Below are 25,132 nucleotides of genomic sequence, written 5' to 3' on the forward strand. Positions count from 1 at the left end.
GCTAAGACAATGGCAAATATTCTCACGTGACAACATGCATCTAGTGAGAACTCTGTGTTTGAATTTTTCATTTTCCTTCCTTACTTCAAAAAGAGCTATGTGTAAAGGTAGAAAGGAAAGGTTTTCTGCAAGGTTTCCTGGCATGTGCTTTACAAACTCATATAAGCCCTTAGGATAATGAAGAGGAACAGTTAAGGAGATTAAAGAGATATTGTGTTTCAAGATAAAGCAATAGCAGTATTCGGCATTAAGTTTTAATTTTAAAGTAATTTAAGAATAGCACATAAGAACAGTACAGTACAAAGAACTTTGGTGCAACTTATGAGGGTCAACTTTGTGTCAAGTTTACTGTGCTAAGGGACGCCCAGATAGCTGGTAAGCATTATTTCTGGGTGTGTCTGTGAGGGTATGTCTGGAAGAGATTAGCATTTGAATCAATGGACTGAGTAAAGAGATCTGCCTTCACTTCCCTTCTCGAGCTGGGACATCCACTTACTCATGCTTTGGACATAGAGCTCCTGGTTCTTGGGCCTTTGCTATACCTTTGGTTTCTCTGGTTTTTGGGCCTTTATTTTTTTTTCTTCTTCAAGAGTTTATTTAAATTCCAGTTAGTTAACATATAGCATAAGATTAGTTTCAGGTGTAGAATTTAGTCTTGGGCCTTCAGACTTGTACTGAATTATACCCTTGACTTTCTTGGTGCTCCAGTTTGCAGATGGCATATTGTGGCATATCTCAACCTGTGTAATCATTCGGCCAATTTCCATAAAAATCTCTTCTTATATATCTTTTTATATCCTCTTGGTTCTAGTTCTCTGAAGAATCCTGACTAATGCACTAATTCACTTCACCTGTATTCCACACGTTTTAGCACTTTACATTTCCTTCTGTCTCTGTCTTGAGCTGTTTGTGAGTAAGTTGCAGATACAATGACCTGAATTCCTAAAATTTTCAGTGTTTCCTAAAAGGAAGGGGTGCCGTCCTTCATAACTCTGGTATACCCAAGAAAGTAAGGAAATTAACATGAGTGAAAAACTATCATCTCATCCCCAGGCATACAGATTTTACCATTTTTTCTGATAATGCCCTTTATAGAGTAAAATAACTCCTCCCCTCCCCTCCCCTTATATTTATTTCTTTTCTGGTCCCTAAACCAATCCAGATTACACATTGCATTTAGAGGCCATGTGTCTTTAGACTCTTTCAATCTTTCTTTATTGTTCATGGCCCTAACTTTTTTTTCTTTTAAGATGTATGTATCCTATGGTGTTTTCTTATAATTTGTTTCCAATTGTGCATTTTAGAGCAGGAATACCACACAAGTAATGTAGTGTTCTTCGTCTGTCTTAATTAGAGGGCAACTGTCCTATAGTTGATGAAGTTAACTTTTACCAGTTGTTTAAAGTTGTATCTGCCAGATTTCCCCCTCCTAATGTTAACAAGTTTCTTGTACTTATTAATAAATAAAAAATAGTTTGTGGGGAGGTAACTTGAGACTATGTAGATCCTGTTTCACATCAAGCACTGATCTATTAATTTAAGCATCCATTGATGATGGTTTCCTGAATTTATTATTATGGTGATTTCTGAATTTCACTATTCCTTCTATATTTGTTAGTTGGTATTCTACTGTAAGGTAGAGTTTTTTCTTCCATTTTTAATTTTCAGTGGACTACAATAGATTATTATCATTATTTATTTTGATATTAAATTTTTCCCAGGTTTAATCAAGTGAGGCAACCTTAAGGTCAGCTGCTCTGTTCATTTGAAATGGCCCTATCAATCTTTGACTAAGCTCTTTTAGTTTCTTTCATGACAGAATGTTTTAGGTTAATCTTATATTTTCCCAACTGAAGCCTGGGAAACTTTGTTTTTGTTGTTGTTTTTTAAATTGGAGAATGGATTTAGAAATCCCAGTCTGTGAACAAGCGATGTGTTCATTACTTCCAAGGTGACACTCAAAGTCACACATTCACATACCTGTATCTCTTTCTATGTAAAAACTATGTGTTTACTTGGACAGCTCAGATTTGGTCTAGCCTTTCTCCCCTTTCATATTTGTACCTTCTTTATCCAACAGTGGAACTCTAACACCGATGATTCTGAATAGATTTACTTATGTGTTCAATTTTCTTGAGTTAACTAATCCCTCAATTCTCTGGGCCATTTCCTTAGTGTCAGTCACCCTTGGGAAACTCAAAAGCCAGTGACTCATGCTGTAGAGCAGCTGAGTTTCCATAGGAAAGGAGAAGGGAAGGAGCTAGCTACAGTTTTTTGAAGAGGCATTTTTCTCACAGACTTATACAATTACGGCATTAATGAAATTAGAAGAAGAAAGCTGACTATATGGTAATTCTAGTGAAAAGAACCAAAGGCAGCCTTTCAAAGTGACTGGGTCCCAATAAAGGCATGGTAGCTGAAGAGAATTGATGGTCCTGAAGCAGCCGTGTGGTCAGGATTAAGAGATATCTATGAAGAGAAATGATCGGTAAATAGGGAGTAGCCCCTCCTATAATGCCTTCTGCTAAATCAAGATATCACAACCATTGAATGGCCTTAAGGATGGGAGAAAAGCTGAGCATCTGTAGGAAAAGGGACTGGGAATCAGAAGTAACACTGAGTTATAGAAAATAAAGCACTATTTCTTTTTTTTTTTTTACAAATAGTTTATTGTCAAGTTGGTTTCCATATAACACCCAGTGCTCATCCCCACAAGTGCCCNAAAGCACTATTGCTTGAGCACTCAAGTTTAGGATTGAGATTGATAGCTACTGCATATGGAAATGACATCAGATAACCACACAAATATAAAACGAGGAGTTAAATAGTAATATGTAACTTGCAATGCTCTTAAAGATAATATGACTAGATTTTCTATGGTAAACTATGGAGTTAATGAAATTATTACATACTTGTCATAACCTAGTGAAACTGGAAGATATTTTTTTTACCTCAACTTCCTTCAAATTTTTTAATATATAATTTTAAAGCATCCACATTTTAGATAGCTTTTCAAGTTTTGTGAAAAATTTAAGAAATTTCATTACAATAAATTTAAATGATAGATTTTCTTTTTTGCAACGACCTACACATTCAGAAGTCTTCTTTACCCTTTGTAAATCATAATCCTAGACTGAGTTCCCAGGTGGAAACCGCTATCCTTTGACATCACCTTGATAAATGTGCTATATTATGCACATCTCCTCTGCCTCTGTCAACATCAGGAACAGGCACTGGACTGTAGAATCTATTTTTGTCAAACAAGCTTCTCATTTGCTTTGCTTGTCACAGCAGGCTATCTTGGACTTCTTTTTGCTGACTCTGCCTTTTTCTACTTGTTCTGCATAATGTACACACAATGTCCCAGACACTATAGCAGTTACAGAATTTGAATCACAAAACAATATGAAAAAGTATGTTCCTATCCTATTGCTTTGACCTAACCTTGCACATTCCTTCCTGTGGTTCTAAGTATCCACCTTGCTTCCTAAAACATGCTTTCTTTGCTCATGTAATTCCCTCAGTAACTCTGAAATTTTGATTGTCAGTGCTTCAATTGTTAAGGCCCTCTTTAAATGCTACTTTCTGAGAGGACATTCCAGATCCTTTCCATGTAAATTATTATTATTTTTTTTCCTTTTGTGGTTCTTTTATCAGAATTTGTACCACTCACGTAGCACTTCTTCTTTGGATTATAATTATTTGGATAAATACGACTTTGGGGAGGCAAATTCCAAAGTTTCAGAGAAAAACCAAATGTGATTTCATGACAGTAGACTTTGAAAAAGAAGACTGATTTTTTTTAAAAAAAATATGTTTTATTTATTTTTGAGAGAGAGAAAGACAGTGTGAGCAGGAGAGGGACAGAAAGAGAGGGAGACACAGAATCTGATGACAGGCTCCAGGTGCTGAGCTAGCTGTCAGCACAGAGCCCGATGCAGGGCATGAACCCACAAACCACGAGATCATGACCTGAGCCAAAGCTGGACGCTTAACTGACTGGGCCACCCAGGCGCCCTGAAGACTGATTTTTGTGTACTTTCATACATGGCTCTGATGGAGAGTAATTTTCCAGAAAGGACCTAAAGAAACAAATATGATAAGCACAAATTCAAGAGTCTAGAACAAGGGTCAGCAAACTTTTCCACTAAAGAGTTAAATAGTAACATTTTTGCCTTTGCATCTCATATTATATAGCTCTGCTATAACTTCTAAATTCTACCATTGTAGTGTAAAAGCAGTCACAGATAATATATATAAATCAATGGGTATGACTGTGTTTCAATGAAACTTTATCTATGTTTTTACAAAAGCAGGTGATGGGCAGAATTTGATCTATGAGCTTTCTTTCCTTACTCTCAGGAGTAGAAGACTTTCCTAAAGAGGAAAAGAGAGCTTCAGTTGACTTTCCCACAAAAATGATTCCAGTGTTGGCATAACCAGCTTTAATGTTTCTCAGACATCTGGATCCATTTCCACTTTCTCACTATGTATTCTGCTACATGCCCTATAGCCACTTCGTATTTACCATGCCTAAAACTAAACTGATTTTCTTACCCAGGAAAAGGGTCTCCATCTTTTATATCAAAATTATATCATTTTACCAACAATTTAACTTCTGAATTCATGTGCTTTTTATTTATTCATATTTGTTAAATATCTGAGTTCTCTAAGTTATAAATATCTATTAATTATTGTTGGGAGATAATATGCCTTGGGTGTCTCATTTGTGCACTTGCAACTAGAGCAATTCAATTTTTTTAAGACTGTCTTTTTCAAGAGTTATGGATAGAAAAACAGCCTTCAAGGTAGAGAAAATGTCTTTTCTGTAGAGCAGGGGACAGTTTTCTTTGTTGCCAAGTATAATAAAAATAATACATCTCTTCAAAGGGCAAAGGTGGAGCAAGATTCTCGTAGCCCATTATAAAGAAATGGCGATTCCTAAAATCAGTTTCTCAGCTGTGACTGAATCAAGTCTAGATGATTCATCCTGAGGTAAAATTCATCTCCAGCTGTGAACCTATAGCCAGTGAAACCATAATACACATACTGTATTATGTCCTTACAAAACACAAGGTTGTAACAGGCAGAGGAGAGACATTCCCATTGCAAAAGGGGGAAATTAGAACAAAGAATCTAGTCACAGGTTCTGAACAGGTCCAAAACCCAGCAGGAAAAATTTCTTTAGTTTTTAAGCCTTAAGATAATCCTCTTTGGTTCAGTGCTCTGTCCTGAGGCCCACAGGGGTGGTGGTCTCATCTACCGGACCCATTGGGGGGGCAGTGCTGCCCCCTGGGCTCCAGGCAACAATCCTGCTCTGCTGAAACCAAGATAGAGACCACATTGCTCTGTAGGCCTGTGTCTTCTGCACCCATGATGGCAGTGGCACCCTACTGATCTCTGCATCACCTCCTTGGTCATTCTTCCCTTTTCTTTAAGGATAAATGTATGTGCACAGCCAGATAACTCTATTGTTCTGTCCCTTCTATCCTGACAGTTTTCCTTTCTTTCATTTCCTCTTTGTTCTTTAGTTTAAGCTGACAGTGTTTCTACTGGTGTATCTCTTCCTTCTTTCTGCTGAGATGTTCTTTTGGGTACAGCCATATATGAATCATATATGACTCACACGTAAGACTCCTGTAAGTCACACCCATAGTCTCTTTATCAAAGGACTGTCCAACTACACCCTTGGTGTTCTCCTCAGAATATACTTTTTCAGTTTTCAAACTATAGATAGGCTGAGAATTTTTCAAAACTTCAAGTTATGGTTTTTTTTTTTTTTGTTTAATATTTCCTTCAGTTCATCTTTGTCTTGCATTTTGCTACAAACTGTAAGGAGAAATCAGACCATACCTTTAACATTTTGCTTAGATATTACCCCAGCTAAACAATAAATTTCATTGCTCACAAATTCTGTCTTCCACAAAAACTAGAACACAGTTCAGACAAGCTCTTTATAATAATTACCTGTCCATCAGTGTCCAATAACATGTTCCTCATTTCCATTTGAATAACTTGACCAGGAGCATCTTTTATATTTTTACCAACAGTCTTTTTTTTAAGGCAATGTGGCTTTTTCTTTTTAAAAAAATTTTATTATGTTTATTTATTTTGAGAGAGAGAGAGAGAGACAGAGCATGAGTGGGGTAGGGACAAGAGAGAGGGGGACACAGAATCTGAAGCAGGCTCGAGGCTTTGAGCTGTCAGCACAGAGCCCGATGTGGGGATTGAACCGACAAGCCATGAATCATGACCTGCACCTAAGTTGGATGCTTAACTGACTGAGCCCCCTAGGTGCCCCAATTGTGGCTTTTTCTAATGTATAGCTCAAAACTCTTCCATTGACCCATTACTCTGTTTTAAAGCCACTTCTACATTTTAAAATATTTTTAAGTTATTTATTTACTAAATTTTTATTCTTTTTTTTCTTAAATAGTTTATTGTCAAGTTCATTTCCATATAACACCCAGTTTTTATTCTTTATTTATTTTTGAGAGAGACAGACTGTGAGTGGGGGAGGAACAGAGAGAGAGGGAGAAACAGAATCCAAAGCAGGCTTCAGGCTCTGAGCTGTCAGCACAGAGTCTAACTCACAAACTGTGAGCTACTGACCTGAGGCAAAGTTGGACACTTAACCGACTGACTCACCCAGGTGGCCCTTAAAATATTTTTTATAGCAGCGCCCTACTTCTCAGGACCAAAATCTGTGTTTATTGTCTCAGATTACCATAACAAAATACTATCAGTGAAGTGGCTTAAACAACAGAAATTTATTTTCTTTCTGTTATGAATAGAAGTCCAAAATCAAGGTGCCAACAAATTTGTCTTCTCCTGAGGCCTCCCTTCCTAGCTTGCAAATAGTTAACTTTTTGCTGTGTCCTTATACGGTGTTTCTTCTATGTGCAGCATCACTGGTATGTCTTTGTGTGCCCCAGTTTTCTCTCTTATAAGGACACTCGTCAGATTGGCCTAAGACCCACCGTACTGACTTCATTTTAATTTAATCACATCTTTCAAGGCCCTATCTCCACATACAATCACATTCTGAAATATGGGATATTAGAGCTTTACAATATCAGTTTTATGAGGATACAATTCAGCTCATAAAAAGGAATATTGACATTCAATGAAAACACTCATTTTGAAGAACACAGTTGTTGAAGCAATCTGGTATTACTCTGTAAAAGCATTGACCCTCACAGTATTTCACTTTTGTTGTTGAAAAGGGAGAAAAAGCCACCTGTGGCTCCATCAGGTGTAGTTTTCATTTTTACCCCTATTTTTGGATAATAACTGTATTAATAACTATATTTGAACATAAAAGACAGTAATATAGATAGTACTTTCATTCCTTGACTAACATTTTTTTCTGTATTATTCTATAAATTATGAATTTTATTTCCCCAATAGAAGACTTCAGACTGTCTGAAAGCTAGGTTGCTTGTTGCTATTTTATAATTAACAGAGAATAAAATTTATTTTTTCAATGTCTTTAAAATTCTCTTTCCTAACCTTACACACTAGGCTAATTTATTTATCTCCCTTTTTTGGGTTAGCTTCCTGCTATTACAGGTTGGTAGAGAAAATTAACCACAGATTGAATGTAAGTTATTCTGTTTAATATTAGTCAACCTTTTATTCTTGGTCAGTAATACTTTAGTTATTACTAGATTCTTATATTCCCTACGTAATGTGTTTCTAGTGTCTCTAACTATTTCTATACTGCTCTGTGTTACCTTCATTATTCAGACAATAAGGTTACTAGTAGCACAAGCTTATTTCCCCATTTTATTGAGATATAATAAAGGCTGTTGTGAGAAACTTCTCTGTTTTACATTGTATTTTAGAAGTGTTCTATGTCTTTAATATTTTTTATTTCTTAGAGAAAGATACATGGAGATTTTTTTCTTACTCTGATTTTTCTCTCTTTTATATACAAAATTAATTTTTTTCTTTTGGGAACTTATTCCCTAATATATTCATTTTCTTGCATATAGTGGTCACTCTCAGCCTTCTACAAGTTCCTTCCCGTTTAGAAGGAATCAGGCTCAATCTTTTTATATCTCTTTATCTATCCATCCATCTAATGTCTATCTATAAAGCACATATTCATGGATTCTGATATTTCTTACAGTATGATCTAATAAGTATATAAAAATGTTTTCTTTCATCAGAGATAAGCTTCCTAAAGAGCTGATCTATGTTTTGTATTCTTCCTCATTTAATTTTAACCCCTACCTGAGAATAACAGCAATTAAATCCTAAACCCAAAAGATACTAGCTAAGAATAAAATCTACAAAGTGTGTTGTGTTAATTGACAAAGGTAAGCTGTCATGTAAGTGACTGATTCCATGGAAAAAATGCATAAATAGGTGACTGAAAAGATCCTGACAATCCATTTTCAGGCAAAGTTACTTCAGAAAATATGGCAACTGATTGTAACAAAAAATTAAATTTAACCAAGTTAGTTAACCACTGTCAAAAAGAAGAACATATAAACAAAAGGACAGTCATTAGCTTTAGTTCTAAAAAGGTAGAGCCTGAAGCAGCACAAGGATTTGCAAGAATGTCTCCAACACTAGGGGAAAGAGTAGCTAATTAGTGGGTGGATTTCTTTACAATTCAGGCTATTGCCAAACTTTACATTTTTTCCTTAGCTCCCCAGTTAACTCCAGGCTAAAGTATAAATTTCTTAGCATGTAAAAAGCCTTCCCTTGATTTTGTTCCTGGCTACATGGCTGTTCTCATCCCTTGTCACACCCACTACATATACATCCCAGACATAATAAAATGCAACTTGAAATTTTCTGTGTAGTCCGCTACTTTTCCGTATGTTGTTTCTGCTAAATACATTTCTCGTCATTCTTTCTAAGTTAACACCTACTAATCTTTAACACTCTGCACAGATAATTCCTACTGAGAAACTTCCTTGATCCATTAGTCTATGTAAGTGCCTTTGCTTGGCGTCTCATGCACTTTGTGTTTACCTCTGACATAGCACTTATTATGGTGAATTATATTATCTGTGACTTTTTTTTTTCCCACTGGAATATGAGCTCCTTGAAGACCTGGGCAGAATTTAAAACCTTATTTAAAGGGGCGCCTGGGTAGCTTCGTCGGTTAAGCGTCAGACTTTCGCTTGGGTCATGATCTCGCGGTCGTGGGTTTGAGCCCTGCGTCGGGCCCTGTGCTGACTGCCAGCTCAGAGCCTGGAGCCTATTTCAGAGTCTGTGTTTCCCTCTCTCTCTGACCCTCCCCTGCTCACGCTGTCTCTCTCTCTCTCCTAGAAATAAATAAAAAATATTAAAAAAAAACTTATTTAAAAAAAAAAGGAATGAAGAATGTCACTCGTGAAGATGGAGTACATCAGCTCATTATAACTTTGGTGTTAATCACCATTACATTCATCTGATGGACATACTTCTTATTTCTTTTTTCATTAAGCACATTTCTGGTTATAATCTCCCTTCCCTTCCTGTGGTTATTAGCTTTCCAATAGAAAATACTCTCCAGAGGACTTAAGCCTCTCCTACTCTTGGCACTTGTATTTCTCATTGTATCCTGGATATTGAATTGTGATGTGCTGCATAGTTATGTTTTCCCTTCTAGGTGTATTCTCCACTTGTTTCTTTGCCTCAAGTAACAGATTTAAATAATGAACATCATTGAGTTCTTTTGTTGATTAGTTTCTTGTTGTATTTTGCCAATGGGAGACCCCTAAAAGTAGGTAAGAGGGTGTGACGATTAAGGGGTCAGAATTTTATTTCTATCTATGCTTATGACACTTAGCTGAAAGTTATTAATTCTTTCAAGGTGGCCTTGTCTATTACACTCTCTACATCTGGATTCTGATAATATCTCTACCCACCCTCCTTTTTCCTGTGAAGATGTGTTAACAGCCCCACTGTTACTCGGCTGGGGGTACTTCAGTGTCCCCTTATGTTTCACTTTATTCAGCTTTGTTCAAAATATCCTAGATAGAGCATGCCTTACTGGGACCGTACTGAGGATTAGATTAGCCATATTTGGTCTTGACTAATACAGTAATTGTTTCAGGAAATAGCTCCAGGAAACAGATTCTCAAAATGGAATGCTAGAATGGAATCATTTATATATGCAGAAAACAAAAAACAAAAACAAAACACAGGAATAATAACTCTTTGCGAGTGGGATGGAGCCTGGGTGATCCATGGCATAGCATGGCATTATAATTAATCAAATCAAATCATTAGATGAAACACAGATGGAGGGAGATCAAGTGGCTGTGGCACTTAGTAGTTATGGCAACAATAGTGATTATACAGTTGTTGGGTTTCTTGGATTTGGTTTATAGCCTTAGAGATGGATGTATAGGAAAAGCAAAAATATTAGCTATGAACAGGCAATTATGAACACCTGTGGAGATCCAGAAGGCCTGTTGGCAGTTTTGAAGGAATCCTTCATCTCGTGAATTCACAGGGGATGTAAGATTGAAGACCAACAGCGTTTGATTGTAAACATCAATTAAATACTCAACCTTGCTAATTATTTCACACTATGATAAAGACCATAGTAGGGAAGGGTAAGACTTCTATGTGTGGAATAGGGTATTTACATAGTAGGACAAAAGTGTGCTTATCCTCTTTTGCCTCAAGGCTGTGTAAATCCACTCTCTTACATGATGTACTCTGGGGCAGTGGTTCTCAGATTTTATTGTACATGTGAATCAACTGGGACTCCTTTTAAGATGCAGATTTAGATTCTAGGCAGTGAGCTGGGTGTGGCCTGAAAATAATCTCAATTCTTTACATCAAACACACTGTGCTAATTGAAAATGGTGAACAAGAAGTAACAGGCACTATAAATGTTTGAGTAGCTCTATGTCTGCCAGAGAATGGGAAATAAATGCTTGAAAAGCTCAGTGGTATGCCATACCAGTGAGATTCTTAGGAATTCATGGTAAGATAAGCTTTCTAAACAATGACACAAATTAATCCGCCAAACCTAGTGAAGGACACACAGCTTTGGTGGGCCTCTTTGGATTTTGGAGGCAATATATTCTATATCATCTTCTTTCTTCAACCCATTTACTTTTCCAGACCAGTAAAGGTACTAGTATTGATTCACATCTTGAATAACAAATAACACTGAAACAAGGCTGGTTTTGGCTTAAGACATAATTTGGGTCTATAATGAATAACAAATAACACTGAAACAAGGCTGGTTTTGGCTTAAGACATAATTTGGGTCTAATAACCTAACACCCCAATGATTTTTTCAAGTATTTGTGACAGACACTGTTGTATGAGATGCTTCTAAACTCAAATAAGAGAAATCACAGATCAGGCAGCTGTAGTTTAGGAGCGATGCAATGCTCTCCATATTCTTCTGTCAACTATTTCTAGCTTTTTACTAGACTCTGGTAGAAAGTAGATGCTTAGCTTTCTAAAATCCTGTGATTATGTGAATCAAATTGTCCAATATGAGCTGTATGTTATCAAATCAGCCCAGCTATAAAACTGGATATACACATAAGCATTGCCTTATACAAGGGAGGTGGTATATAATAGACTAAACCCAAGCCAAGCTACTCTGGGAGACACAGTAACAGCACAATGGATGAATCAGTTTACATGGTATCTGCTTCACTTCTTTGCCACCATGGAGAAGGAAAAAGAATGAACCTGGTTTACTGGTAGATCTGATTGTTATATCAGCACTAGCTAGAAGTAGATAGTAGCTCTCAAGGTGCCCTGAAAGACAGTGGCTATTGTAGATGTCATGATCCATTGACTATCCTCTAAGACTGAAGTGTTTATATCCTCTGCTCCTGAGAGTCTTGGCAACCAACTATTCTCAACTGAGGTTCTGTCCAAGACTTTGTCTTAGTCGAAGAGATTCTACCCATGTAAAGTCATGTCCCCTTTGCTAAAGACACCTCAATTCAGTGATTGGTCATAAAGAGCCATTAAGAGTGGCCCCCATGCCACAATATAGAACATCTCTAAAGCACCATCTCAGCTGCAAAGTTAGCTATAAAATCAGGTAAGGTCTTTGTATGACTACATCACTGTTTAGATTCTCCTGCTCAGTTCTCCTTCTTCACATCATAGCTGTTGACATAACACATGTCCAAATAAACTTCCTGCACATAAATCTTGATCTCAGAGTTTGTTTTCAAGAGTATTCAATCTGTGACAATACATGTCAAGAGTGGTCTGAGCTGACAGAGTGCAAGGGGTATATGGAATAGGTTGTGAGGCAAACTATTATATTTAGTAACTCAGGGCTTTTAATGAGCTATAGAAGAAGAAAATTGCAGCCATTTTAATGTTAAATTACCCCTCCACTTACCTCCTTCAATTTTTAAAATGAAGAATGAGTTTTAGTTAATATTTCAGGTTTCAGGTTGGATGTATGGCTAAATTAATATCACTACAATGATATTGTACCTGATGGTATCTGTATGTCTCCTTGTGTGGAATACAACTTAAAACAGGAAGGATAAGAGTGAATTCTAAGGGGAGATAGAACGTACTACCCAGGTAACTTCTTTTTTCTCCACTAGATCTACTTTCTGTCCTTCTCTACCCTAATTTATGTACTGAGAGGATAATCCATGTGGATTATATCATAGTGAGCTCTCTTGTCCTCTGGTTTATGATTGCTTTTATCCAATGGGAGTCTCACAAAAAAACATGAGGAGGGAGAGGGAGCTGAGTTTATTTAATTCCCTGGATTTATTCCTGTGTGTTCCTTTGGACTGTTTCTCTCTATCAAAAAATCTTCTTTTTAAGGTAGCTCTTTGAACCTAGGTGTGTTAAGAGCTCTGCCTTAAGGTATTGCATTCTTGTTACTTCCTACATTGTCCTCAGTTTTCAGCTTGGGTTTTCATTTTCCTGTGCAATCTGGCTGAACTGATAAATAGTCCTTAATTTTTAAATTTTGTGTAAAATTTCTTCTCTAACTTTATTATCCATTGAGTTAATAATCTGATCTTGATTCCTCTATTATAAGTAATAATAATATTTTAAAATATATATGTTGTACATGNCAGGAACCCTGTGTTTAGCCATTTTAACATCAATTTTGAAATGAATTTTACTAAACCAGAAGATTTCTATTATTTTCTGAAATCATTGTGTTTTGAAAAGCATCATTATGATTGGTTAATTATTGGCAAAATAACATATTCTTTAAGAGCATTATAGTTTATTTATATTTGCTTAACACTACTGATCATTTGCTATTTTTTAGCCCCTTTTATTTTAGTTCTTTTTTAAAAAAATTTTTTTAATGTTTTATTTATTTCTAGGAGAGAGAGAGAGAGAGGGAGACAGCGTGAGCAGGGGAGGGTCAGAGAGAGAGGGAGTCACAGACTGAAACAGGCTTCACGCTCTGAGCTGGCAGTCAGCACAGAGCCCGACGCGGGGCTTGAACCCACGAACTGCGAGATCATGACCTAAGCGAAAGTCGGACGGTTAACCGACTAAGCCACCCAGGCACCCCTAGCCCCTTTTATTTTAGTTCTTATAATGAATATATGCTTTTTTTCCCCCTGAGTAAGTGAAGTTTCATATTCTAATTGAAAACCGAAGTGTCTCCAGTTACAAGTTCAGCCAAAATGAGTCTTAAAAATTGGTTGCAGAACATATAAAAACAACCTGAAATGGAACATTGAACTCTCCCATATTTCCTTTCTTCATTTGAAATAAGTTTGGTATCTAATAAGATATTAAATTTTCTACTGTGTTCATCCAAAAGTCTGTTCATCAGACTTTACTTTGAATCAGATCATGTTCAAGGAGAGCCATTCTCATACTATGAGAGCGATGAGGTAGGGATTTTCCAGAATCATAATCTAATAAACATAAAAACTAGGGTTTTGTTTTTCTATTCTCAATTCCTTGTTTTTGTGAATTTAATCTCTGTTATCTTCTAAATAGCAGGCCAGAGTTGCATTTGTGGCACATCTGATGAAAATTCTTTCTCAATCTCATTGTTTTGATCAGCAATAATATCTTTATTAAATAGTTAGAAAATTTTCTTTAACCTGTTCCAGTGAATCTGATAAGAATAATGATATTACTGGTTCCCATTGTTTTGAGCAATAATGATAGCTCTTTAATGATAACTTTTTAAAATAAAAATTTTGTAATGTTCTGTTTATAAGTTTTATGTAAATCGTGCTCTGCTGAAGCCAGCTCCTTCTTGTTATTTCCTGTTTCTAAAAATCTGAGCAGTCTTCCTCCTAGAAGATTTTCTGTTTCTCCGTATCTTTTTGTATTTTTGTCTTTTTTAAGCTCTGCTTTTATTCTTTTTTATATTTCTATCAAGTATCAACCTGTACTGATTCTCAGTATGGAGACAAAACAATTAAATGAAATTATGTTCAAATTTTACAAAATTTGAATATATCTTAATAAAAGTATTAAACACACATAAGAATAAAAGATTAAAATTATTTTTCATGTATGTTAAATGTATTTTTATTCTAAAATAAAAAATTGAATGAGTGTGAAAAGAAAGTTATAAGTTAATAAGTATGAACATTTGAAGGAAAATATTTAAATCTAATAATTTTGTTTTCATATTTTGGAAAATGTAATCAAATTATATTTTTAATAAAAATACTTCATAAAAATGCAACTATTAACCATTCTAGAATTCAGTGTCTAGCTGGAAACATGAAAATCAGTATTACTGTTAAAACATACTAGTTTGGTTTTTTTTTTTTTAATGTCTTATTTATTTCTAGGAGAGAGAGAGACAGCGTGAGCAGGGGAGGGTCAGAGAGAGAGGGAATGACAGACTCTGAAACAGGCTCCAGGCTCTGAGCTGGCAGTCAGCACAGAGCCCGCCGCGGGGCTCGAACCCACGAACCGCGAGATCATGACCTAAGCGAAAGTCGGACGCTTAACCGACTAAGCCACCCAGGCGCCCCAAAACATACTAGTTTTATACCTACTTATATGTAACTGTAAGAGCAGTATAATTGTGAAATATTGTCAAATGTTCCTTAATTACTATTACAACTACTATGAATACAGCACTAATTTATAAGTATCTCACACAAACTGTTTTATAAAGAAGAAAATGGATATTTGGTGTCACTAGGAAACCACATTTTGTAATGGGAGAATTTATTGCATTCATAAGACCTGAGAAGAAAGATTTGAAAAGTTAATTAATTCATGTGATTTTTCCTTTCCTAAAAACTCTTCTGTCATTCACATCCTTTTAGCATCCCATCCCATCCCATCTTTGGTAGTAGCACGACCCATTGACTTTGCTGACACTGGGGTTCTCTTGCCTATGTTTAGAGTATATAGAGTCATAATCAGAAATGTTTTGGGGTTATTAAAACCAATGATGGGGGGTACTGATCTTATCTTTACAGAGCTGAGAGCCAAATCCTAAGGGAAGAAGTTGCCCGTGTATTTTTTATTACAGTGTTATGTGAATGTGCTTGTGGTACAAAGGGTTTGTGAGTGGTATGAGAGGCCCTGCCTGTAGTACTCTCAGTGATATCCTCATTTCCAAATCCAGTGACATGTCTGTGTATTTTATTTCTTCAACCTCTCTGTTTATAAGCACATGCACCTTGATTACCTCTGCATTCTTGAAAATCTCATTTCATCATGCTCTTCTATTTAATTTTTTTTTCTATCAACTCTTATTCTTAGCAGATCTTATACACATTTTACCAAATTTCTTTCCTTGGCTCTTTGTTTTTATATTTTCATTAACTTCAACTAATAGTCTGTAAAGGGATGACACCCGAAGGTATATCCTGAGCTTGAGTATTTACAGTTGTCTGTCAAGCACCTCTTGCTAGGTATCACATGAACACTCCAAAGTGTTACTTCTAAAATGGACTATACTATGCTCCCAAACATACTTTTACTTGTGAACTTTCTATGTGTTAAAGGTATCACTAACCTCCCAGTCACCCAGAACTGAAAAGTCAGACAGCTTTGGCTCCTACCCATCCAGTCAGTTTCCATGTTAGGTAGTGATGGGGCTGGCATCAGAGAGGAAGCCATGCCATGGACGATGGAAATACCAGATGGCTTGGGTTGAGAGCAAGGATTAGTGTTAGGCAGACATATTTGGAGTAATATGTTTAGAAATTTTGGGTGAGGGCTTTAAAACTGAGATTAACAATTTAGATTTCATTATTTTTGCAGTGGAATTCGCTAAAGGATATCAAGAGGAAGATATCAAAAATTCTATTTCAAGTCCGTTTCCTCTATGGTTAGGTTAGAAATCCAATCTTCTTTGGGCAATACTAGAAATTCTAAAAATTAGGAATAGATGTTACTGTAAAAATTTCTCTTTTAAAATCTATACAGAGACATTATTTTTAACCAAAATGAAGATAGTAGACTTAGAATTTAAATGTCAGTTCCTTTTTATGATTTTAAAGTTTTGCTAAAAGATTAAAGGAACTTTTTTCTTGAATTTGTTTCACTATCTATCAAACCACATCTAGCTGGAGTTAGCATATGTATGTCAACTGTACACTTGATGCTATGCTCAACAACCGTTTATCCTCTACCCTTCTTAACATATCTTCTACTTGTTATGAAATAAATTATTGGATAGGGTTTACTTTCTATTCTTTGGATTCCATACTTTTCTGAAATTTAGTAAAAAATTATAATTCAGATGGTTTGTATATACACTAGGTGTGCATGGGTAACTGTGTGTGAATAATTCTTTCACACTTCATTATACTATACATTTCTGAGTTCTCTTTTAAAATTTTTATTACATAAGAGAATTTGTCAATTTGCACATATATGAGTTCAGCAACTAAACCGCAGGCCGCGGAAAAGGAAGTCATGACCAGAGGCAAAAAATGAATTGCATTGCAGGATTTGAATGTCTCTTATTAATCTATGGCATTTCAGAATTACATGTTTTACCATTTTAGAGTAGTTGTTTGACAAGGGCATTAGAAGGAAGTGACACTCTCTCCCGATTTAAATAGCATTCTTGTTTCACTTTGAAAGATTTAGACGTTTTAAAAATTCTGAATAAAAGTGGCAAACAACTGCTGTGGCATTTAATGATGACTTGTCCATTATATGCATTTTTGCAGTAGTGTCTAGGTCATGAGAATTAATGTAAACATCTTTCAAATAAATTTGTTTTAATTCCTGAGGGTTAGTAACAGAAAAGCAAAGATAAGACTATTTATGTTTATATTTCTTCTATCTAATATTAAGTATTATAGCAGCACCACATTTCCTAATTCCAGTAACATTATAAGATATAATAGTGATTATTTGATTCCACATAGGTTGTTCTTTAAAATTTTCTATCAACATACAAGAATCAATGCTTATTTAAAAGAAGGAAAAAGGTAAAAGAGTCTAACTTAATTTATATAGTTTTATCAGCTGTTCTCTTTTTTTCTGTTAAATTTTGCTTCCTGTCCATTTCATACTCAGAAGAAAAAAGTATTCTTTTAAAGTATGTTTTGCAAATGGCTGCTCATAGAAAAGAAACTTGGTTGTTTATATGACCTCAATCCAGTTAAGAAAGTAGATCCAAAAATGTATATAAATGGCAGCAGTACAAATTAGTTCTTGCAATGACCCATTTGGTTAATCTGATTATTTAATATTACCAAATAAAATCCTGTAGTTAAATTTTTGCTGCCTTTATTTATTTGCTCATTAAAAAACCTGAGTGGATTATGTTGAATGCCTTCCAACAAATAAACATAACATTTCATACTGCTGCTCTTGGCTCCAGATTTACATGATGAGTTGACAGTTTATAGCCAATAGTTTTATAAAACCTTCTTAGTTATATTTCAACAAAGGGGATCTTTGGTGATTTACTCATTTAGTCACAATTCTCAAGTCACCTTTATATCATTTATTTTTACTTTCAAAGTTGAATTTATATTGTGCAATAAGAAGTGTGGGGATGTGAGGTAGAAAAGTAAAATAATGAGAAAATGAAAATAAGATATTATGTTGAGAATTCTAATATATTATGAAACAGTTTCCTTGGTGAGGTATTTTAATATTCAGATTCACTGGAGATACTTTTTTTGTTTTTGAAAAAACAGTCTATATCCATTATTCATGGATATAATGGAGGACTTTGTTTGCTACAATATAGTTTCTCTCCAAATGTTCTTCCAAAGTCTTAGAAGGCACATTTACCTTATTATTTATCATTACTATATTCATTTTATGTCAAATGTATTAGTGTTATGATTTATATTTTCTGTATGTTTATAGTACTTTGGAGATTTTTCTATAATCAATATGGCTAGGACATTTTTATGTGGATTCAAGTGTAGTTTTTAAGTTGTAAATGTTTTAAAGGCTTTAGAGATTTATATAATATATCCTTGCTTTATGAAATAATGTTCAATATGCATCAATAATGCAATCCATCTCTAGCAGCCTTTATTATTTAAAAATAAAAGAAGGAACATAAATAAGCATTCACCTTATGAATTTGAAAAATTGATACTTAGGAGGAAGTGAGTAATAAAGATAACAACCTCAGAAAACATCGAAGAGGAGAATTCTAAATCTAAGTAAATTGTGAATTGTAAGTAAGCAACTTCAGTCAGTTCTAAAAAGAGTCAGTTAAATATACAGTTGCAATCATGTAAAAAAAATAATGAAGGCAATTCATCACCACCCTCTGCAAAACCTGAAAATCAGAGGCACACATGAAAACTGAAGAGGAGATTAAAAATACACATTTGACAATTTCCTTGAATTGGATAGGTTATGGATAAATATGTATTATTAAAATGAAGCCATGGAGGAATAGATAACTAAATATAACAATAACCTTGGGAGAAGTTTTAAAAATTTGTCAACTACCTCTGCAAAAGGTTGTGGACCCAGACGTTGTTGTAGGAAATTATATTCAAACTTTAATTGCAATGCCATTTAAATTGCTTTATACAGACACACAGACACACAGACAGACACACCCCAATAGAGAAGGTTCCAAACTGTTTTTACAAAACTAGTATAAACCTAATATCAAAACTTGCCAAAGAATGTTCAAAACGGGAGAACTCCATAATCGCCCTTACGGAAAATAGAATAATCCTAAATACTTTGGACCTCAAACTAAATTTCACTTCCTCTGAAAGCATTCCTTGAGAAAAGTGGTTGTATCTATTTACAGAAATATTTTTAAAAAGCATTATCTCAAGTATGTAAAAATAAGTGGAGTAAATATATATAAATTATATATGTAAAGATTTTAAAAACTATACAAAGCAATAAAATATTAATGCATGCATTTAATTGGAAGAAAAATCAAAACACTAACACTGATTTATCTGTAAAGTGGATTACAGGTGATTTTATTTTTCATTCACACTTGAAATTCTTTTTATTTCTTATTTATTTCTATTGTTATAAAAATACGTAGTAATTCATGTTCCAATTACAATGTCTGTCTTATGGAAGAGTATAATCCAGAGTGTTATGCGATTTCTAGGAACTCGCAGTGATAAAAATTATTACTCATGATTTAGGCTTTGTTTGTTTTTGTTTTGTATTTTGCCTCTCTGAGGAAGGCTTGCTACTAACCGACCTTCCAAAAACTCTTTGTACTACTTCTGTGCCTCAGGGTTCCTTCAAGGGAGAGGGAAAGTCTACCAGGGAAAAATGGAATTACCAGTCACCCAAGGAAGTAGATGCCAACACAGCAGGTCCTGATCATGTTGCCCTCTGGCTGTTCATTGACAGTTGAAACCAACAATGGTATTTTCAGCTTCAGATGGCTGTTTGGGGAAGGATTCACTGACAGCTTTTTTATTTCACTTCTCTTGCTTCTTACTATCTCCATTTAATATGTTATTTTTTTCAGTTTTCAGATATTACTATTTTTTATTTAAATTGCTAACACATATGTTTAGTAAAAACCAAAAGAAATAAAAAGCTACCAAATGACATATTGTATAAAAGAACGTTGTCTTTACCTGTCTTTAAGTCCATCATACATCTTCTCAGAGGTAACCTTGTTTTACAGTTTTCTATACATCATTCCAGAGATATTCCCTGCACATACAAGAATGGATGTATATATCTTTCTCTGGTATAATTTTCTGAGAAAATTAATGCTACCATGTTATACATGCTATTTGACACTATTTGCTCATTTTAAAAATGGAAGTATAGTTGATAATGCATGTTACATCAGTTTCAGGTATATAACATAGTGATTTGACAAGTCTGTACTGTGCTATGCTCACCATAAGTGTAGCTACCATCAGCCACTGTCCAATGTGATTACAGTACCTCTGACTGTATTCCTCTTACTGTATCTTTTATCCCTGTTACTTATTCATTCCATAACTGGAAGACTGTATCTCCCACTCCCCTTCACCTGTTTTGCCAATTTGACATCTTCTTAAAAATTTAACTGTATAGGAGTACCTGGGTGGCTTAGTGAAGTGTCTGACTCTTGACTTTGGCTCAGGTCATGATCTCACTGTTCGTGGGTTTGAGTCCTGAATTGGGCTGTTCATTGCCAGCGCAGAGCTTGCTTGGTGTTCTCTCTATCTAGCCCCCGGCCCCAATTTCTCTCTCTTTCTCTCTCTCTCTCAAAATAAATAAATAAATAAATAAACTTAAAAAATGTACCTGTATGTATTGGAGGTTTTCCCATATTATGTCATGTAAAATTCCCTGACTTTTAGTAATGGCTACCCATTATTTTATTAAATGGCTACACAGCAATATATTTAATTAGTCCTTTTTGATAAACATTTAGAAAAATGGGTAAAAGATATGAAAAATAATCAGATGTCATAAAAAAAAAAGGAAAATAGGTCAACCATTCATGATGAGAGAAAATATACTGGGTTAATGTGAATTTGTGAATGTCTGGTGAATTAATAAGTACTCTCACATATAGTTCCTGGAAATATAAATAGATGAAAACTTCATAGATGTTTTGACCATGATTAAAATGATCTTAACCTTTTTCCAACACTTCTATTTTTAGCATGTAGCTTAGGGAAAAACTTAAACAAGGAGATTTATAAATGGTTACTCGTTGTAGCATAATTGGTAAGACAAAAGAGTAAAATCATTTTCAGTGGTTTTTAAGCTATATTTATAGACCAAATGATAGAATAAGAGAAAGAGAAGCTAAAGAAACAACACAAGTTTCTAGTTAGTCACTTTTACTTAGTGAAAGCTTTCATGATGAGAGTTTAGCAGAACCAAAAACAGTGTAAAAGCAAAAGTTTGGATTAGATTGCAGGAGAAATTGATTTTTACTTTCCTATTTCTTAAAATCCATTAGCTTCCAAACATATCTATGTAGCCAGTTTGGAGGTATGTACCTCTGGCTTTATTCTCACCCAGAGAATTGGAAAGTCTTCCCACTGGAAGACTTGTAGTCATGTTGGACACAATATTTAGGGGGACAGATCCACAACCAACAAAGATATTGAATCAGTTATCAAAAATCTCCCAACAAAGAAGAGTTCTGAGCCAGATGGCTTCTCAGAGGAATTCTACCAGACATTTAAAGAAAAGTTGTTACCTATTCTTCTCAGACTGTTCCAGAAAATAGAAATAGAAGGGAAGTTTCTAAACTCATTCTATGAAGCCCACATTACCTTGGTTCCAAAACCAGACAAAGACCCCACTAAAAAAAGAGAATTATAGGCCAATATCCCTGATAAACTCAATGCAAAAATTCTCAAGATGCTAGCAAATCAAATTCAATATTACATTAAAAGAATTATTCACCATGACCAAGTGGGATTTATTCCTGGGCTTCAGGACTGGCTCAATATTCATAAATCAATCAATGTGATACACCACATTAATAAAAGAAAGATAAAACAGATATGATCCCTTCAAGAGATGCAGAAAAAGCATTTGACAAAATACAGCATATTTCTTGATAAAAGTCCTCAAGAAAATAAAGACAGAAGGAATATACCTCAACATTATAAAAGACATATATGAAAGGTCCACAGCTAATATCATCCTCAGTGGAAAAAACTGAGAGCTTTCCCCCTAAGTCAGGAACACAACAAAGATATCCACTCTTACCATTGTTGTTCAACATAGTACTGGAAGTCTCAATAATCAGACAACAAAAGGAAATAAAAGGCATAGAAATTGGCAAAGAAGAAGTCACGCTTTCACTCTTCATAGATGACATGATATTCTACATGGAAAACCTGAAAGACTCCACCAAAAAACTATTAGAACTGATATATGAATTCAGCAAAGTCATAGGATATAAAATAAATGTACAGAGATCAGTTGCATTTCTATACACCACTAATGAAGCAGCAGAAAGAGAAATAAAGGAATCAATCCCCTTTACAATTGCACCAAGACCATAAGATTCCTAGGTATAAACCTAACAAAAGAGGTAAAAGAACTGTACACTGAAAACTATAGAAAGCTTATGAAAGAAATTGTAGAGGACACAAAGAAATGGAAAATATTCCATGCTCATGGATTGAAAGAACAAATATTGTTAAAATGTCTGTACTACCCAAAGCAATCTACACATTTAATACAATCACTATCAAAATAATACCAGCATTCTTCACAGAGCTAGAACAAACAATCCTAAACTTTGAATTGAACCAGAAAAGACCCCAAATAGCAAATGTTATGTTGAAAAAGAAAACCAAAGCTGGAGGCATCAAACTTCTGAACTTTAAGCTGTATTATCTTGTAATCATCAAGATACTATGGTACCGGCACAAAAACAGACACATAGATCAGTGGAACAGAACAGAGAACCCAGAAGTGGGCCCTCAAATGTATGGCCGGCTAATCTTCGACAAAGCAGGAAAGAGTATCCAATGGAAAAAAGACAGTCTCGTCAGCAAATGGTGCTGGAAAAAATTGGCAAGTAACATGTAGAAGAATGAAACTGGACCATTTTCTTACACCACACACAAAAATTAATTCAACATGGATGAAAGACCTAAATGCGACACAAGACACCATCAAAATCATAGGAGAGAAAACAGGTAGTAATCTCTTTGACCTAAGCTGCAGCAGTTTTTTACTGGACATGTCTCTGGAGGTAAGGAAAATAAAAACAAAAATGAACTCTTATGACTGCAGTCAAGACAAAAAGCTTCTGTATAGTGAAGGAAACAATCAACAAAATTAAAGTCAACTGATGGAATGGGAGAAGATATTTGCAAACGACATCTTGGGTTAGTATCCAAAATCTATAAAGAACTTAACAAACTCAACATCCACAAAACAAATAATCCAGTGAAGAAATGGGCGGAAGACATGAATAGACATTTTTCCCAAGAAGACATTCAGATGGCTAGCAGACACATGAAAAGATGCTCAATATCATTCATCATCAGGGACATGCAAATCAAAACCACAATGACATACCACCTTATGCCTGTCAAAATGGCTAAGATGAACAACTCAGGAACCAAATGATTTTGGAAAGGATGAAAAGAAACAGGAATCATTTTGCACTGCTGTTGGGAATGCAAAGTGGTGTAGCCACTCTGGAAAACAGTGTGGAGGTTCCTCAGAAAGTTAAAGATAGAATTACCTTACAACCCAGCAATCACATTACTAGGTATTTATCCAGTGGATACAACAATACTGATTCAAAGGGGCACATGCACCTCAGTGTTTATAGCACCACTATCAACAATAGCCAAATTATGGAAAGAGTCCAAACGTACATCAACTGGTAAATGGATAAAGAAGCTGTATATACATATGTACAATGGAATACTACTTGGCAATAAAAAATAATGAAATATTGCTATTTGCAACAACGTGGATAGAACTAGAGTGTGCTATGGTAAAAGTGAAATAAGTCAGAGAAAGACAAATATCATATGATTTCACTCATGTGGAATTTAAGAAATAACAACAGATGAACATGGGGGGGAAGGAAGGAAAAATGATATAAAAACAGAGAGGGAAGCAAACTGTAAGAGTCTCTTAAATACAGGGAACAAACAGAGTTGCTGGAGGAGAGGTGGGTAGAGGGATGGGCTAAATCGGTGATGGGCATTAAGGGGGGCACTTGTTGGGATGAGCACTGGTTATATGTAAGTGATGAATCACTGGGTTCTACTCTTGAAAACAGTACCACACTGCATGTTAACTAACTTGAATTTAAATTAATTAATTAAAAGAAAAGATCTGAAAAATCTAAGGCTAAGTTTGTGCCACCCCAAAAAGTAATCATTAACCATATTTGGCTTTCAAGCAATTGAAATGTGGCCAGTCTGAAGTGAGAGGTTGTTGTTAGTATAAAATTATTAATGGATCTCAAAGATTTAGTATGAAAAAAGGATATTTTGGATGAAATAAAATGTGCTATTAAAATATTTAAAAAGAGAGAATAAGAAAGAAATGCTACTTTTTAAAAGAAACTCGCTTTTGTCATTGGTTTAGCCTTCACAAACTTCAAATCCCAGTGACTCCCGCTAAGAGGGCCTATACCAAATCTGATGGCTCCTTCCTTATTCTCAGTACCTGAGGTCTACTTGAAAAATCATTCTCCTGGGATTCCTAAGGAATCTTGCTCCTTCTTTGCCCCTCATGATCTGTTTGATATAGAGCAGCTCTCTAAACTTTTTAGGTTCATAGTTTCTTCATTTCTAAAATGTAACTATATGGTCAATTAATCTTTGACAAAGCAGGAAAGAACATCCATGGGAAAAAGATAGTCTCTTCAACAAGTTGTGTTGGGAGAACTGGACACAACATGCAAAAGAATGAAACTGGACCACTTTCTTACACCATACACAAAAATAAATTCAAGATGGATTAAAGACCTAAATGTGGGACATAAAAATCTTAGAGAACACAGGCAGTAGCCTCTTTGACATCAGCCATAGCAGCTTCTTTCTAGATATGTCTCTTGAAGCAAGGAAAACAAAAGCAAAAATAAACTATAAGGGCTTCATAAAAATAAAAAGCTTCCATAGTGGAGGAAGCAATCAACAAAACTAAAAGGCAACCTACGGAATGGGAGAGGATATTTGCAGATTACATATCTAATAAACGGTATCCAAAATATACAAAGAATTTGTAAAACTCAACACTCAAAAAACTGAATAATCCCACTAAAAATGGGCAGAAGACATGAATAGACATTTTTCCAGAGAGGACATACAGA

At 35.0% G+C, this 25,132-nt stretch overlaps 1 protein-coding gene across 1 annotated transcript in view; it reads left to right on the top strand.

Moving 5' to 3' along the window:
• The window catches only part of LOC144232803 (uncharacterized), a 413,974-nt gene that overhangs the window by 248,854 nt on the left and 139,988 nt on the right, over window positions 1–25,132 (top strand). The gene's annotated exons all lie outside the window — the stretch shown is intronic.

The sequence above is a fragment of the Crocuta crocuta genome, unplaced genomic scaffold (assembly GCF_008692635.1).
Source record: "Crocuta crocuta isolate KB4526 unplaced genomic scaffold, BGI_CrCroc_1.0 scaffold174, whole genome shotgun sequence".
Classification (NCBI taxonomy): domain Eukaryota; kingdom Metazoa; phylum Chordata; class Mammalia; order Carnivora; family Hyaenidae; genus Crocuta; species Crocuta crocuta.